Consider the following 12,209-nt stretch of genomic DNA (forward strand, 5'->3'; position numbering starts at 1 on the left):
CAGGCCACAGTACTGCCCCTGCTCAAGAAACCCTCCCTAGACCCCTCGCTACCCTCCAACTACCGCCCGATCTCCCTCCTCCCCTTCGCCTCAAAACTCCTTGAGCGTCTGGTTCACAAACGCCTGACCCAGTACCTCAATGCCAACTCACTACTAGACTCACTGCAATCTGGATTTCGGCCTGCCCATTCAACCGAAACGGCTCTCACCAAAGTGGTCAATGACCTTGCCTTAGCTAAAGCTGAAGGTAAATACTCCATTCTCCTCCTCCTTGACCTTTCAGCAGCTTTTGATACAGTAGATCATCCCCTACTCCTCCAGTCCCTCCAATCCATGGGCATTCACGATCTCGCCCTGACCTGGCTTTCATCCTACCTCTCCAACCGCTCCTTCACGACCTCCTTCAATGAGTCCTCATCCACCCTCAACCACCTCTCAGTGGGAGTCCCCCAAGGCTCGGTCCTTGGCCCCCTACTGTTCTCCATATACACATCCTCCATTGGCAAGGTTATCTCCTCCATGGGTTTTAACTATCATCTGTATGCAGATGACACTCAAATCTACCTCCACACCCCTGACATATCCACCACTACCATGGACAAGGTCTCCTCCTGCCTATCTGCCATCTCCTCCTGGATGTCCGCTAAGTTCCTGAAACTAAATCTAGACAAAACAGAATTTATGATCTTCCCACCCCGGTCATCCCTGGACCTCCCAGATGTGCAGGTCACTGTTAACCACACTACCATTTGCCCTACCTCTCAAGCCTGCTGTCTGGGTGTCACCCTGGACTCCACACTCTCCTTCACTCCCCACATCCAAAACCTCACAAAGTCCTGCAACTTCCACCTTCGTAACATCTGTAAGATTCGCCCTTTCCTGAACTCTGCCACCACCAAACTCCTCATCCATGCCCTCATAATTTCCTGCCTCGACTACTGCAATGCCCTTTTGTCTGGTCTCCCTATGACCCGAATAGCCCCACTGCAGTCCATCATGAATGCGGCAGCCAGAATTATCCACGCCTCCCATCGCTCCACCAGGGCGGCTCCCCTCCGTGAATCCCTCCACTGGCTTCCTATCCAGTCCAGAATCAGATTCAAGATATTGTGTCTGACCTACAAATCCGTCCACAAAACCTGTCCAACCTACATTTCTGATCTTACTCAGAGATACACACCAAGCCGCTCACTCCGCTCCTCCAATGAACTTTGCCTGACCGTCCCCCACATCACCCAGTCCCATGCACGCCTCCAAGACTTCTCAAGAACTGCTCCAACACTATGGAACTCCCTACCTCTACCCATTAGGGCAGCCCCCTCCTTCAACACCTTCAAGAAGGCCCTCAGAACTCACCTTTTCACTCTGGCCTACCACCCCTCATAATTGCTCTAAACCCACAGCTGAACTCTGGTCCCCTACCTCTCGTGTCCCTACCTCTCCCTCTAGATTGTAAGCCTTTAGGCAGCGTCCTCCTCCTTTTGTGTCCTACCTGATCATGCACCTCCATTACTGTGCACCCATGCTATGCATCTGAGTGAACCTAACTTGCCTAATCTCCATGTACTCATACTTTGCTGTGTGATCTGGTTTTCTTGTATTCCTGTATTGTCATATTGCTGTTTGTCACCCCTAAATATTGTCTGTAACCTAAAGTAATGTCCAGCGCTGCATAATATGTTGGCGCTTTATAAATACAATAAATAATAATAATAGTAATAATAATAATAATAACTCACTCCAACTGAAGTAATTGCAAATACGGTTTTAAGAATGCAAACTTTTGTTTTTCTTGGATGAATGTTTAAAAAAATCACCACTGATTTTTTTTTTTTAATAGTTCTAAGCAGTTCTCAGTCTATCATGGGAAATATCGACAGAAAACAATAACATTTTTAGATTACTGTGTACAGATTCCACATCAGAATTTTGGTGAACAGGTAAGACTCACCTTCTCTTAATCTGAAGTTGGATTATAATTCACAAAACTCAAATTAATTTGTCACTTTCTTCTATTGTAGACAGTTATTCTCATTACAACATCAGCAGGTAAGTTCCTTCCTATATGTTTCTCTCAATTTTAACAATAATCAAACTTATACCAGCATCTTCTTTTTAGGTTTTCTGGCTCATTCACTTTGCAGTTAAACTAACAGGTGAGTTCCTATATTTCTTTCCAGGTACCCAGTACACAAGGGACTTAAATTAGTACTTTTTCTTTGTAGGTTTTCATCCCTCTGGAGTATGGTACATGTGAGTATATACAGAAATAGCTTCTGCTTTTGCACAATGTCTAATTTCATAAAAATATACACTTAATGAAGATTAATGTGTAGGAAATCTATTTGCTATCTAACACATAGTTCTCACACCTGGCAAGGAAAGGGAGAAGTTAACTCACAGCTGCTATTCACATTTTCTGTTAGTTTCACTTTATCAAGCAATAGAGAGATGTGCAGCGGAACTATTACAGAGAATGTTCGATTAATTCTTTTTCACCACTGATGAATTTAATATGTCACTTATTCTATTTAGTGTAAACACATTCAGCAATCACTACAGCAGTATCTTCTTTTCTATTTCTATTAAGGGGACAGTACTAATGGTGCTGCATGGTAATTGACATGAGGCAGGCCAGGGACTAACCTTGTCCTACTGTGAGCCTGAACAGTCTTATTTCACATAATTTATTAACCTCCTTGCCGGTTATCCCGAGCTCAGCTTGGGGTAACCTGCGTAGGAGGATTTCTCAGGCCCCGCTGGGCTGATTTTCACAATTTTTTTTTCCTGCACGCAGCTAGCACTTTGCTAGCTGCGTGCAGTTTCCGATCGCCGCCGCTCGCCGCTCCGCCCCCCCCCCCCTCCAGACCCCTTGCGCAGCCTGGCCAATCAGTGCCAGGCAGCGCTGAGGGGTGGATCGGGATTCCCTCTGACGTCCCAACGTCCATGACGTTGGTGACGTCATCCCGCCCGGTTGCCATGGCGACCGGGGAAGCCCAGCAGGAAATCCCGTTCTGAACGGGATTTCCTGCTTACTCTGATCGCAGAAGGTGATCAGAGTGGATAGGGAGATGCCGCTTGTCAGCGGCTATCATGTAGCGAGCCCTCGGCTCGCTACATGATTTAAAAAATTTTTTTTTAAAAGTGCTGCGCTGCCCCCTTGCCGCCAGAATTGTAATGGCAAGGGGGTTAATTGACTCACAGGAGTAATACAAGTCTCAGATTTCATTCAGTTCAGTACCCTACTAGATCACTACATGAACAGTGTAGGATCGGATCTAGGCTTGAACTCCGCTATTCGGATTCCGAATTCTGAGTAAAACTTGCCTGCCATGGCATGACAGTTAACTTATCCTTGTAACTAGCTATAGAATAATGTTGGAAGGTGCAAGAAGTTGGAAGACTAGAGAATGGAACAATATATTAGAAGACAACAATGGTGACTCATTAAAGACTATATATATGTGTGTCATTAGAGGATAAAGTAGTAACAAGGCAAAATACTAAAGATGGCATAGAGTTAAAAGAGGATGACAAAATAAGGAAATGTAAGACAGTTTGGGTAAGTCACAGTTAAAACAGTTTGTATGTAAATGTCTTTTTTTTTAGGAAGCAGTAAGGGCCTGTTTCCACTACACGCAGATTGGATGCAGAAAAACTGACTCCAATGAATGCCTATGTAAATCTGCATCAGAAAAATTGCGTTTAGTGGAGACAGGCCCATAGGCATTCATTGGAGTCAGTTTTTCTGCATCCATTCTGCATCCAATCTGCGTGTAGTGGAAACAGGCCCTAAAAAAAAATGCTGTCAGAAGGTGCAAGAAGTTTGAAGGCTGGATAAAGGAACAATATAATAGAGGACAGCAAATGAGTAAAAAACACTGCATATATGTATGTCCATTCAGGAAAAAAATGTAACAGCAAAGTAACAACATACAAAAAATGAAGGAAATGGAAGACAGCATGGGTAGGTCAGAATGGAAACAGTCTGTATGTAAATGTCTTTTTTATGAAGAATATGCAGTAAAAAAAATCCTGTCTGTTTTTTTTTTTTCTTTCTCTCTTTTCTATTCTTTCTTTCTTTTTTCTTGAATCATGTTTTCTTTAAAAAAAGGGTCTGTAGTATTGGAAAGGTGGATATGTGGGCCCTATGTGTTGTGGAACGTTGTGATAGTCCCTTCGCTCCGCATATCTTCTCCTCCGATGACAGGGGGGGGGGGGGAGATAGAGGGGAATGGAACAAGGAGAGAGATATGAGAAAGCTCCTTGGAAGGCTGCTTTGATGTAGATTTTTTCTTTATTAACCCTCCTAGCGGTTTGCTAAAAAATCGCCAGGGGGCAGCAAATCTTTTTTTTTTTAATTTTTTTTTTTCATGTAGCGAGACAAAGTCTCGCTACATGATAGCCGCTGTTCAGCGGCATCCCCCCAGCCCCTCCGATCACCTCTGGCGATCGGCGATCAGGAGATCCCGTTCAAAGAACGGGATCTCCTGGAGGGCTTCCCCCGTCGCCATGGCGACGGGGCGGGATGACGTCACCGACGTCATCAACGTCGTGACGTCAAAGGGGATTCCGATCCACCCCATAGAGCTGCCTGGCACTGATTGGCCAGGCAGCGCACGGGGTCTGGGGGGGGGGTGGCTGCGGCGCGACGGATAGCGGCGGATCGGCGGGTAGCGGCGGCGATCGGGCACTGCACGCAGCTAGCAAAGTGCTAGCTGCGTGCAGCAAAAAAAAAATTATGCAAATCGGCCCAGCGGGGCCTGAGCGGTGCCTTCCGGCGGCATAGCCCGAGCTCAGCTCGAGCTTACCGCCAGGAAGGTTAATTAGTATGTTGGAGTGGTTGTATCATTGCACTTTTGTATTTTACTGCTTGTATACTATGTTGACCTAATAAAATTTATGATTGGTAGAAAAAAAAATTTTGCAAGAATTTTGAAGTCAGAATAAAAACTGTTTGTATGCAAATGTCTTTTTTTAGGAAGAAGACACAGTGAAAAAAATCCTGTCAGAAGGTGCAAGAAGTTTGAAGGCTGCATAAAGGAACAAGATAATAGAGGATTGCAATGGAAAGTGGGAGAGGAAAAAACACTGCATATATGTGTGCATGTGTGTCCATTCAGGAAAAAAGAAGTCACAACAGAATACAAATATGAAGGAAATGGAAGACAGCATGGATAAGTCAGAATGAAAACTGTATGTAAATGTCTTTTTTTTTAGGAAGAAGACACAGTGAAAAAGAACGAATGGTATTACAATGTGGAAGAAGTTGGAAGACTGTATAATGGAACAAGATATTGCAAGATAGCATTGGTAAGTATGAAAGTCAGAAAAGACTACATACAAGAAAAAAGTAGTAACTAGACAAAATACTAAAGATGGCATATACTGGAAAGAGGCTGAAAAATTAAGGAAATGGAAGACAGCATGGGTAAGTCAGAATGAAAACTGTTTGTATGTAAATCTCTTTTTTTTAGAAAGAAGAAGCAGTAAAAATAATGCTGTTAGAAGGTGCAAGAAGTTTGAAGGCTTGGATAAAAAAAAAAAAAAATAACAGAGGACAGCAATGGAAAGATGGAGCGGAAAAAAACACTGCATATATGTGTGTCATTTCGGGACAAAATGTAACAACAAAATACAAATATGAAGGAAATGGAAGACAGCATGGGTAAGTCAGAATGAAAACTGTTTGTATGTAAATGACTTTTTTTAGAAAGAAGACACAGTAAAAAAAATCCTGTCACAAGGTGCAAGAAGTTTAAAGGCTAGATAAAGGAACAAGATAATAGAGGACTGCAATGGAAAGTGGGTGAGGAAAAAAACACTGCATATATGTGTGTCCATTCGGGAAAAAAGTAGTCACAACAGAATACAAATATGAAGGAAATGGAAGACAGCATGGGTAAGTGAGAATGAAAACTGTTTGTGTGTAAATGTTTCATTTTAGGGAGAAGGAGCAGTGAAAAAGCAAGAATGGTATTAGAATGTGCATAAAATTTGAAGACTGTGTAAAGGAACAAAATATTGCAAGATAGCAATGGTAAGTATGAAAGTAAGAAAGGACTACATATATGTGTGTCATTACAGGGAAAAAAGTAGTAACAATACAAAATACTAAAGACGGCATAACATGGAAGAAGGCTGAAAGAATAAGGAAATGGAAGACAGCATGGGTAAGTTAGAATAAAAACTGTTTGTATGTAAATGTCTTTTTTTTAGGAAGAAGAATCAGTGAAAATGATGCGATGAGAAGGTGCAAGAAGTTTGAAGGCTTGGATAAAGGAACAAGATAATAGAGGACAGCAATGGAAAGTAGGAGAGGATAAAACACTGTATATATGTGTGTCATTTCGGGAAAAAAATGTAACAACAAACTACAAATATGAAGTAAATGGAAGACAGCATGGGTAAGTCAGAATGAAAACTGTTTGTATGTATGTAAATGTATTGTTTTAGGAAGAAGACACTGTGAAAAAAAATCCTGTCAAAAGGTGCAAGAAGTTTGAAGGCTGGATAAAGGAACAAGATCATAGAGGATTGCAATGCAAAGTGGGAGAGGAAAAACACACTGCATATATGTGTGTCCATTTAGGAAAAAAGAGGTCACAACAAAATACAAATATGAATGAAATGGAAGACAGCATGGGTAAGTCAGAATGGAAACAGTTTGTGTGTATATGTCTCATTTTAGGAAGAAGCAGTGAAAAAGCAAAAATTATATTAGAATGTGCAAGATGTTGGAAGACTGTATAATGGAACAAAATATTGCAAAATAGCAATGACAATTATGAAAGTAAGAAAAGACTATATATTTGTGCCATTACAGAAAAAGTAGTAACAAGATAAAATACTAAACATGGCATAGAATGGAAAGAGGCTGAAAAATTAAGGTCATGGAAGACAGCATGGGTAAGTCAGAATGAAAACTGTATGTAAATATCTTTTTTTTTAGGAAGAAGAAGCAGTGAAAATAATGCTGCTAGAAGGTGCAAGAAGTTTGAAGGCTTGGATAAAGGAACAAGATAATAGAGGACAGCAATGGAAAGTAGGAGAGGAAAAACACTGCATATATGTGTGTCATCTCAGGAAAAAAAATGTAACAACAAAATACAAATATGAAGGGAATGGAAGACAGCATGGGTAAGTCAGAATGAAAACTCTATGTAAATGTCCTTTTTTAGGAAGAAGACGCAGTGAAAAAGACGAATGGTATTAGAATGTGGAAGAAGTTGGAAGACTGTATAATGGAACAAGATATTGCAAGATAGCATTGGTAAGTATGAAAGTAAGAAAAGACTACATACAGAAAAAAAAAGTAGTAACAAGACAAAATACTAAAGACTGCATAGAATGGAAAGAGGCTGAAAAATTAACGACATGGAAGACAGCATGGGTAAGTCAGAATAAAAACTGTATGTAAGTGTCTTTTTTTAGGTAGAAGAAGCAGTGAAAATAATGCTGTTAGAAGGTGCAAGGGGTTTAAAGGTTTTGATAAAGGAACAAGATAATACACCAATGGAAAGTAGGAGAGGAAAAAACACTGCATATATGTGTAATTATTCAGGAAAAAAGAAGTCACAACACAATACAAATATGAAGAAAATTGAAGACAGCATGGGTAAGTCAGAATGGAAACAGTTTGTGTGTAAATGTCTCATTTTAGGAAAAAGAAGCAGTACATAAAGCAAGAATGGTAAAAGAATGTGCAAGATGTTGGAAGACTGTATAATGGAACAAAATATTGCAAGATAGCAATGGTAAGTATGAAAGCAAGAAATTACTACATACAAGTGTTTCATTACAGGAAAAAAAGTAGTAACAAGACAAAATACTAAAGATGCCATAGAATGGAAAGGAGCTGAAAAATGTAGGACATGGAAGAGAGTATGGGTAAGTCAGAATAAAAACTGTTTGTATGTAAATGTCTTATTTTTAGGAAGAAGAAGCAGTGAAAAAAATCCTGTCAGAAGGTGCAAGAGGTTTGAAGGCTTGGATGAAGGAACAAGATCATAGAGGATTGCAATTGAAAGTGGGTGAGGAAAAAAACACTGCATATATGTGTGTCCATTTAGGAAAAAAGAAGTCACAACAAATAAAAATATGAAAGAAATGGAAAACAGCATGGGTAAGTCAGAATGGAAACAGTTTGAGTATTAACCACGTCCGGATTCTCGGAGCGTATATACACGCCCCTGAATCCTGAAGTGTATTCCATGGAAACACGAGCGGCCGTTCCATGTCAGTTCCCGGAGGGTGTCTCCGTGAACACCCTGCGAGTCGATCGGCGGCTCGCAGGGTAAATGTAAACACACGGGGAAGACCTTCCCCGGTGTTTACATGTATACGGCGCTGCTGCGCAGCAGCGCCGTAGAGGAGATCGGTGATCCCCGGCCTCTGATTGGCCGGGGATCACCGGCATCTGATAGGCTAAAGCCTATCCCATCAGGCGCAGGACGGAAATCCGTCCTGCGCCGCTCACAGGGGGAGGGAGAGGGAGGGAAGGGGAAGGAGGCCAGGAAGCGCTGCGGAGGGGGGCTTTGAAGAGCCCCCCCGCAAGCGCAAGCAGCCGGCGGCGATCAGACCCCCCCAGCAGGACATCCCCCTAGTGGGGAAAAAAGGGGGGAAGTCTGATTGGCCTGGCTGCTAGCTGATCGGTGCTGCGGGCTGGAGAGCCCACGCAGCACCGATCAGCACAAAATAGCGTGGTAGGGAAGTGGTTAATATCTCATTTTAGGAGGAAGCAGTGAAAAAGCAAGAATGGTGTTAGAATGTGCAAAATCTTGGAAGACTGTATAATGGAACAAAATATTGCAAGATAGCAATGGTAAGTATAAAAGTAAGAAAGGACTACATATATGTGTTTCATTACAGGGAAAAAAAAAGTAGCAACAAGACAAAATACTAAAGATGGCATAGAATGGAAAGAGGCTGAAAAATGAAGGTCATGGAAGACAGCATCAGTAAGTCAGAATGAAACTATTTGTATGTAAATGTCTTTTTTTTTAGGAAGAAGAAGCAGTGAAAATAATGCTGTTAGAAGGTGCAAGAAGTTTGAAGGCTTGGATAAAGTACACGATTATAGAGGACATCAATGGAAAGTAGGAGAGGAAAAAACACTGCATATATGTGTGTCATCTCAGGAAAAAAATGTAACAACAAATTACAAATATGAAGGAAATGGAAGACAGCATGGGTAAGTCAGAATGAAAACTGCTTGCATGTAAATGTCTTTTTTAGGAAGAAGACACAGTGAAAAAAATCCTGTCAGAAGGTGGAAGAAGTTTGAAGGCTGGATAAAGGAACAAGATCGTAGAGGACTGCAATGGAATGTGGGCAAGGAAAAAAACACTGCATATATGTGTAATTATTCAGAAAAAAAGAAGTCACAACAGAATACAAATATGAAGGAAATTGAAGACAGCATGGGTAAGTCAGAATGGAAACCGTTTGGGTGTAAATATCTCATTTTAGGAAGAAGAAGCAGTGAAAAAGCAAGAATGGTATTAGAATGTGCAAGATGTTGGAAGACTGTATAATGGAACAAAATAGTGCAAGATAGCAATGGTAAGTATGAAAGTAAGAAAAGAATACCGTATATACTCGCAAGCAAGCCGACCCGCATATAAGCCGACCCCCCAACTTTTAACTGAAAACACAGGAAAAAATGATTGACCCTCATGTAAGCCGGGGGTAGGAAATGCTGGCCGTGTGATTCCCTCCAGTGTGTCCCAGTATAGCTAGTATAGTGTCCAGTATGGGTAGGTAGTGCCTCAGTATAGCTAGTATAGTTCCCAGTATAGTGCCCTGTATAGCTAGTAAAGTGCTCAGTATAGCTAGTAAAGTGCCCAGTATAGCTAGTATAGTGCCCAGTATAGCTAGTATAGTGCCCAGTATAGTTAGTATAGTGCCCTAGTATAGTGCTCATTATAGGTAGGTAGTGCTCAGTATAGCTAGTATAGTGCCCAGTATAGCTAGTAAAGTGCCACAGTATAGCTAGTAAAGTGCCACAGTATAGCTAGTAAAGTGCCACAGTATAGCTAGTAAAGTGCCACAGTATAGCTAGTAAAGTGCCCCAGTATTTTCCCCCAATATAGCTAGAATAGTGCCCCAGTATAGCTAGTATAGTGCTCAGTATAGCTAGTATAGTGTTCAGTATAGCTAGTATAGTGCCCAGTATAGCTAGAATAGTGCCCCAGTATAGCTATTATAGTGCCCCAGTATAGCTAGTATAGTGCCCCAGTATAAGTAGATAGTGCCCAGTATAGCTAGTATAGTGCTCAGTATAGGTAGATAGTGTCCCCCCCCCCCCCCCCGGGCCGCCGCTGCTATTAGCTTACCCGGCGGCTTCCCATATCCCTCCCTCCGTCTCCTGCACGGGCTTGTAAATAGTTCGCAGCAGCTCGCCTCACGGCGGCTGCTGTGTGATGACGGAGGAAGCTGTAGGCAGAGCGGTTCCCATAGCAACGGCGATACACATCGCCCGTACAGGAAGCCGCTCTGCCTACAGCTTCCTCCTTCATCACACAGCAGCCGCTGCTGCGAACTATTTACAAGCCTGTGCAGGAGACGGAGGGAGGGATATGGGAAGCCGTCGGGCAAGCTAATAGCAGCGGCGGCCGCAGGGGGGGGGGGGGGGAGGAGCCAACATGACTCGCAAGCAAGCCGACCCCCCAACTTTTGGCCCACTTTTGGGTGGTCAAAAATTCAGCTTGCTTGCGAGTATATACGGTACATATATGTGTGTGTCATTACAGGGAAAAAAAAGTAGTATTAAGACAAAATACTAAAGACGGCATAGAATGGAAAGGGGCTGAAAAATTAAGGCCATGGAAGAGAGCATGGGTAAGTCAGAATGAAAACTGTATATAAATGTCTTTTTTTTAGGAAGAAGAAGCAGTGAAAATAATGTTGTTAGAAGGTGCAAGAAGTTTGAAAAATTGGATAAAGGAACAAGATAATAGAGGACAGCAATGAAAAGTAGGAGCGGAAAAAACACTGCATATATGTGTGTCATTTCAGGAAAAAAAGTAACAACAAAATACAAATATGAAGGAAATGGAAGACAGCATAGGTAAGTCAGAATGAAAACTGCTTGCATGTACATGTATTTTTTTTAGGAAGAAGACACAGTGAAAAAAAATCTGTCGGAAGTTGGAAGAAGATTGAAGGCTGGATAAAGGAACAAGATCGTAGAGGACTGCAAGGGAAAGTGGGTGAGGAAAAAACACTGCATATATGTGTAATTATTCAGAAAAAAAAGAAGTCACAACAAAATACAAATATGAAGGTAATTGAAGACTGCATGGGTAAGTCAGAATGGAAACAGTTTGTGTGTAAATGTCTCATTTTAGGAATAAGAAGCAGTGAAAAAGCAAGAATGGTAATAGAATGTGCAAGATGTTGGAAGACTGTATAATGGAACAAAATATTGCAAGATAGCAATAGTAAGTATGAAAGTAAGAAAAGACTACATATATGTGTTTCATTGCAGGAAAAAAAGTAGTAATAAGATAAAATACTAAAGATGGCATAAAATGGAAAAAGGCTTAAAGAATAAGGAAATGGAAGACAGCATGGGTAAGTCAGAATGAAAACTGTTTGTATGTAAATATCTTTTTTTTAGGAAGAAGAAGCAGTGAAAATAATGCTGTTAGAAGGTGCAAGAAGTTTGAAGACTTGGATAAAGGAACGAGATAATAGAGGACAGCAATGGAAAGTAGGAGAGGATAAAACACTGCATATATGTGTTTCATTTCGGGGGAAAAATGTCACAACAAACTACAAATATGAAGTAAATGGAAATGGAAGACAGCATGGGTAAGTCAGAATGAAAACTGTTTGTATATAAATGTATTTTTTTAGGAAGAAGACACAGTAAAAAAAAAAGACGGCATAGAATGGAGAGGAGCTGAAAAATGTAGGACATGGAAGCGAGCATGGGTAAGTCAGAATGAAAACTGTTTGTATGTAAATGTTCTTTTTTAGAAAGAAGAAGCAGTGAAAATAATGTTAGAAGGTGCAAGAAGTTTTAAGGCTTGGATAAAGGAACAAGATAATAAAGGGACAGCAATGGAAAGTAGGAGAGGAAAAAACACTGCATATATGTGTGTCATTTCAGGAAAAAAATGTAACAACAAAATACAAATATAAAGGGAATGGAAGACAACATGGGTAAGTCAGAATGAAAACTGTATGTAAATATCTTTTTT

This window comes from Hyperolius riggenbachi, chromosome 1 (genome assembly GCF_040937935.1).
Source record: "Hyperolius riggenbachi isolate aHypRig1 chromosome 1, aHypRig1.pri, whole genome shotgun sequence".
In the NCBI taxonomy this organism is placed as follows: Eukaryota; Metazoa; Chordata; class Amphibia; order Anura; family Hyperoliidae; genus Hyperolius; species Hyperolius riggenbachi.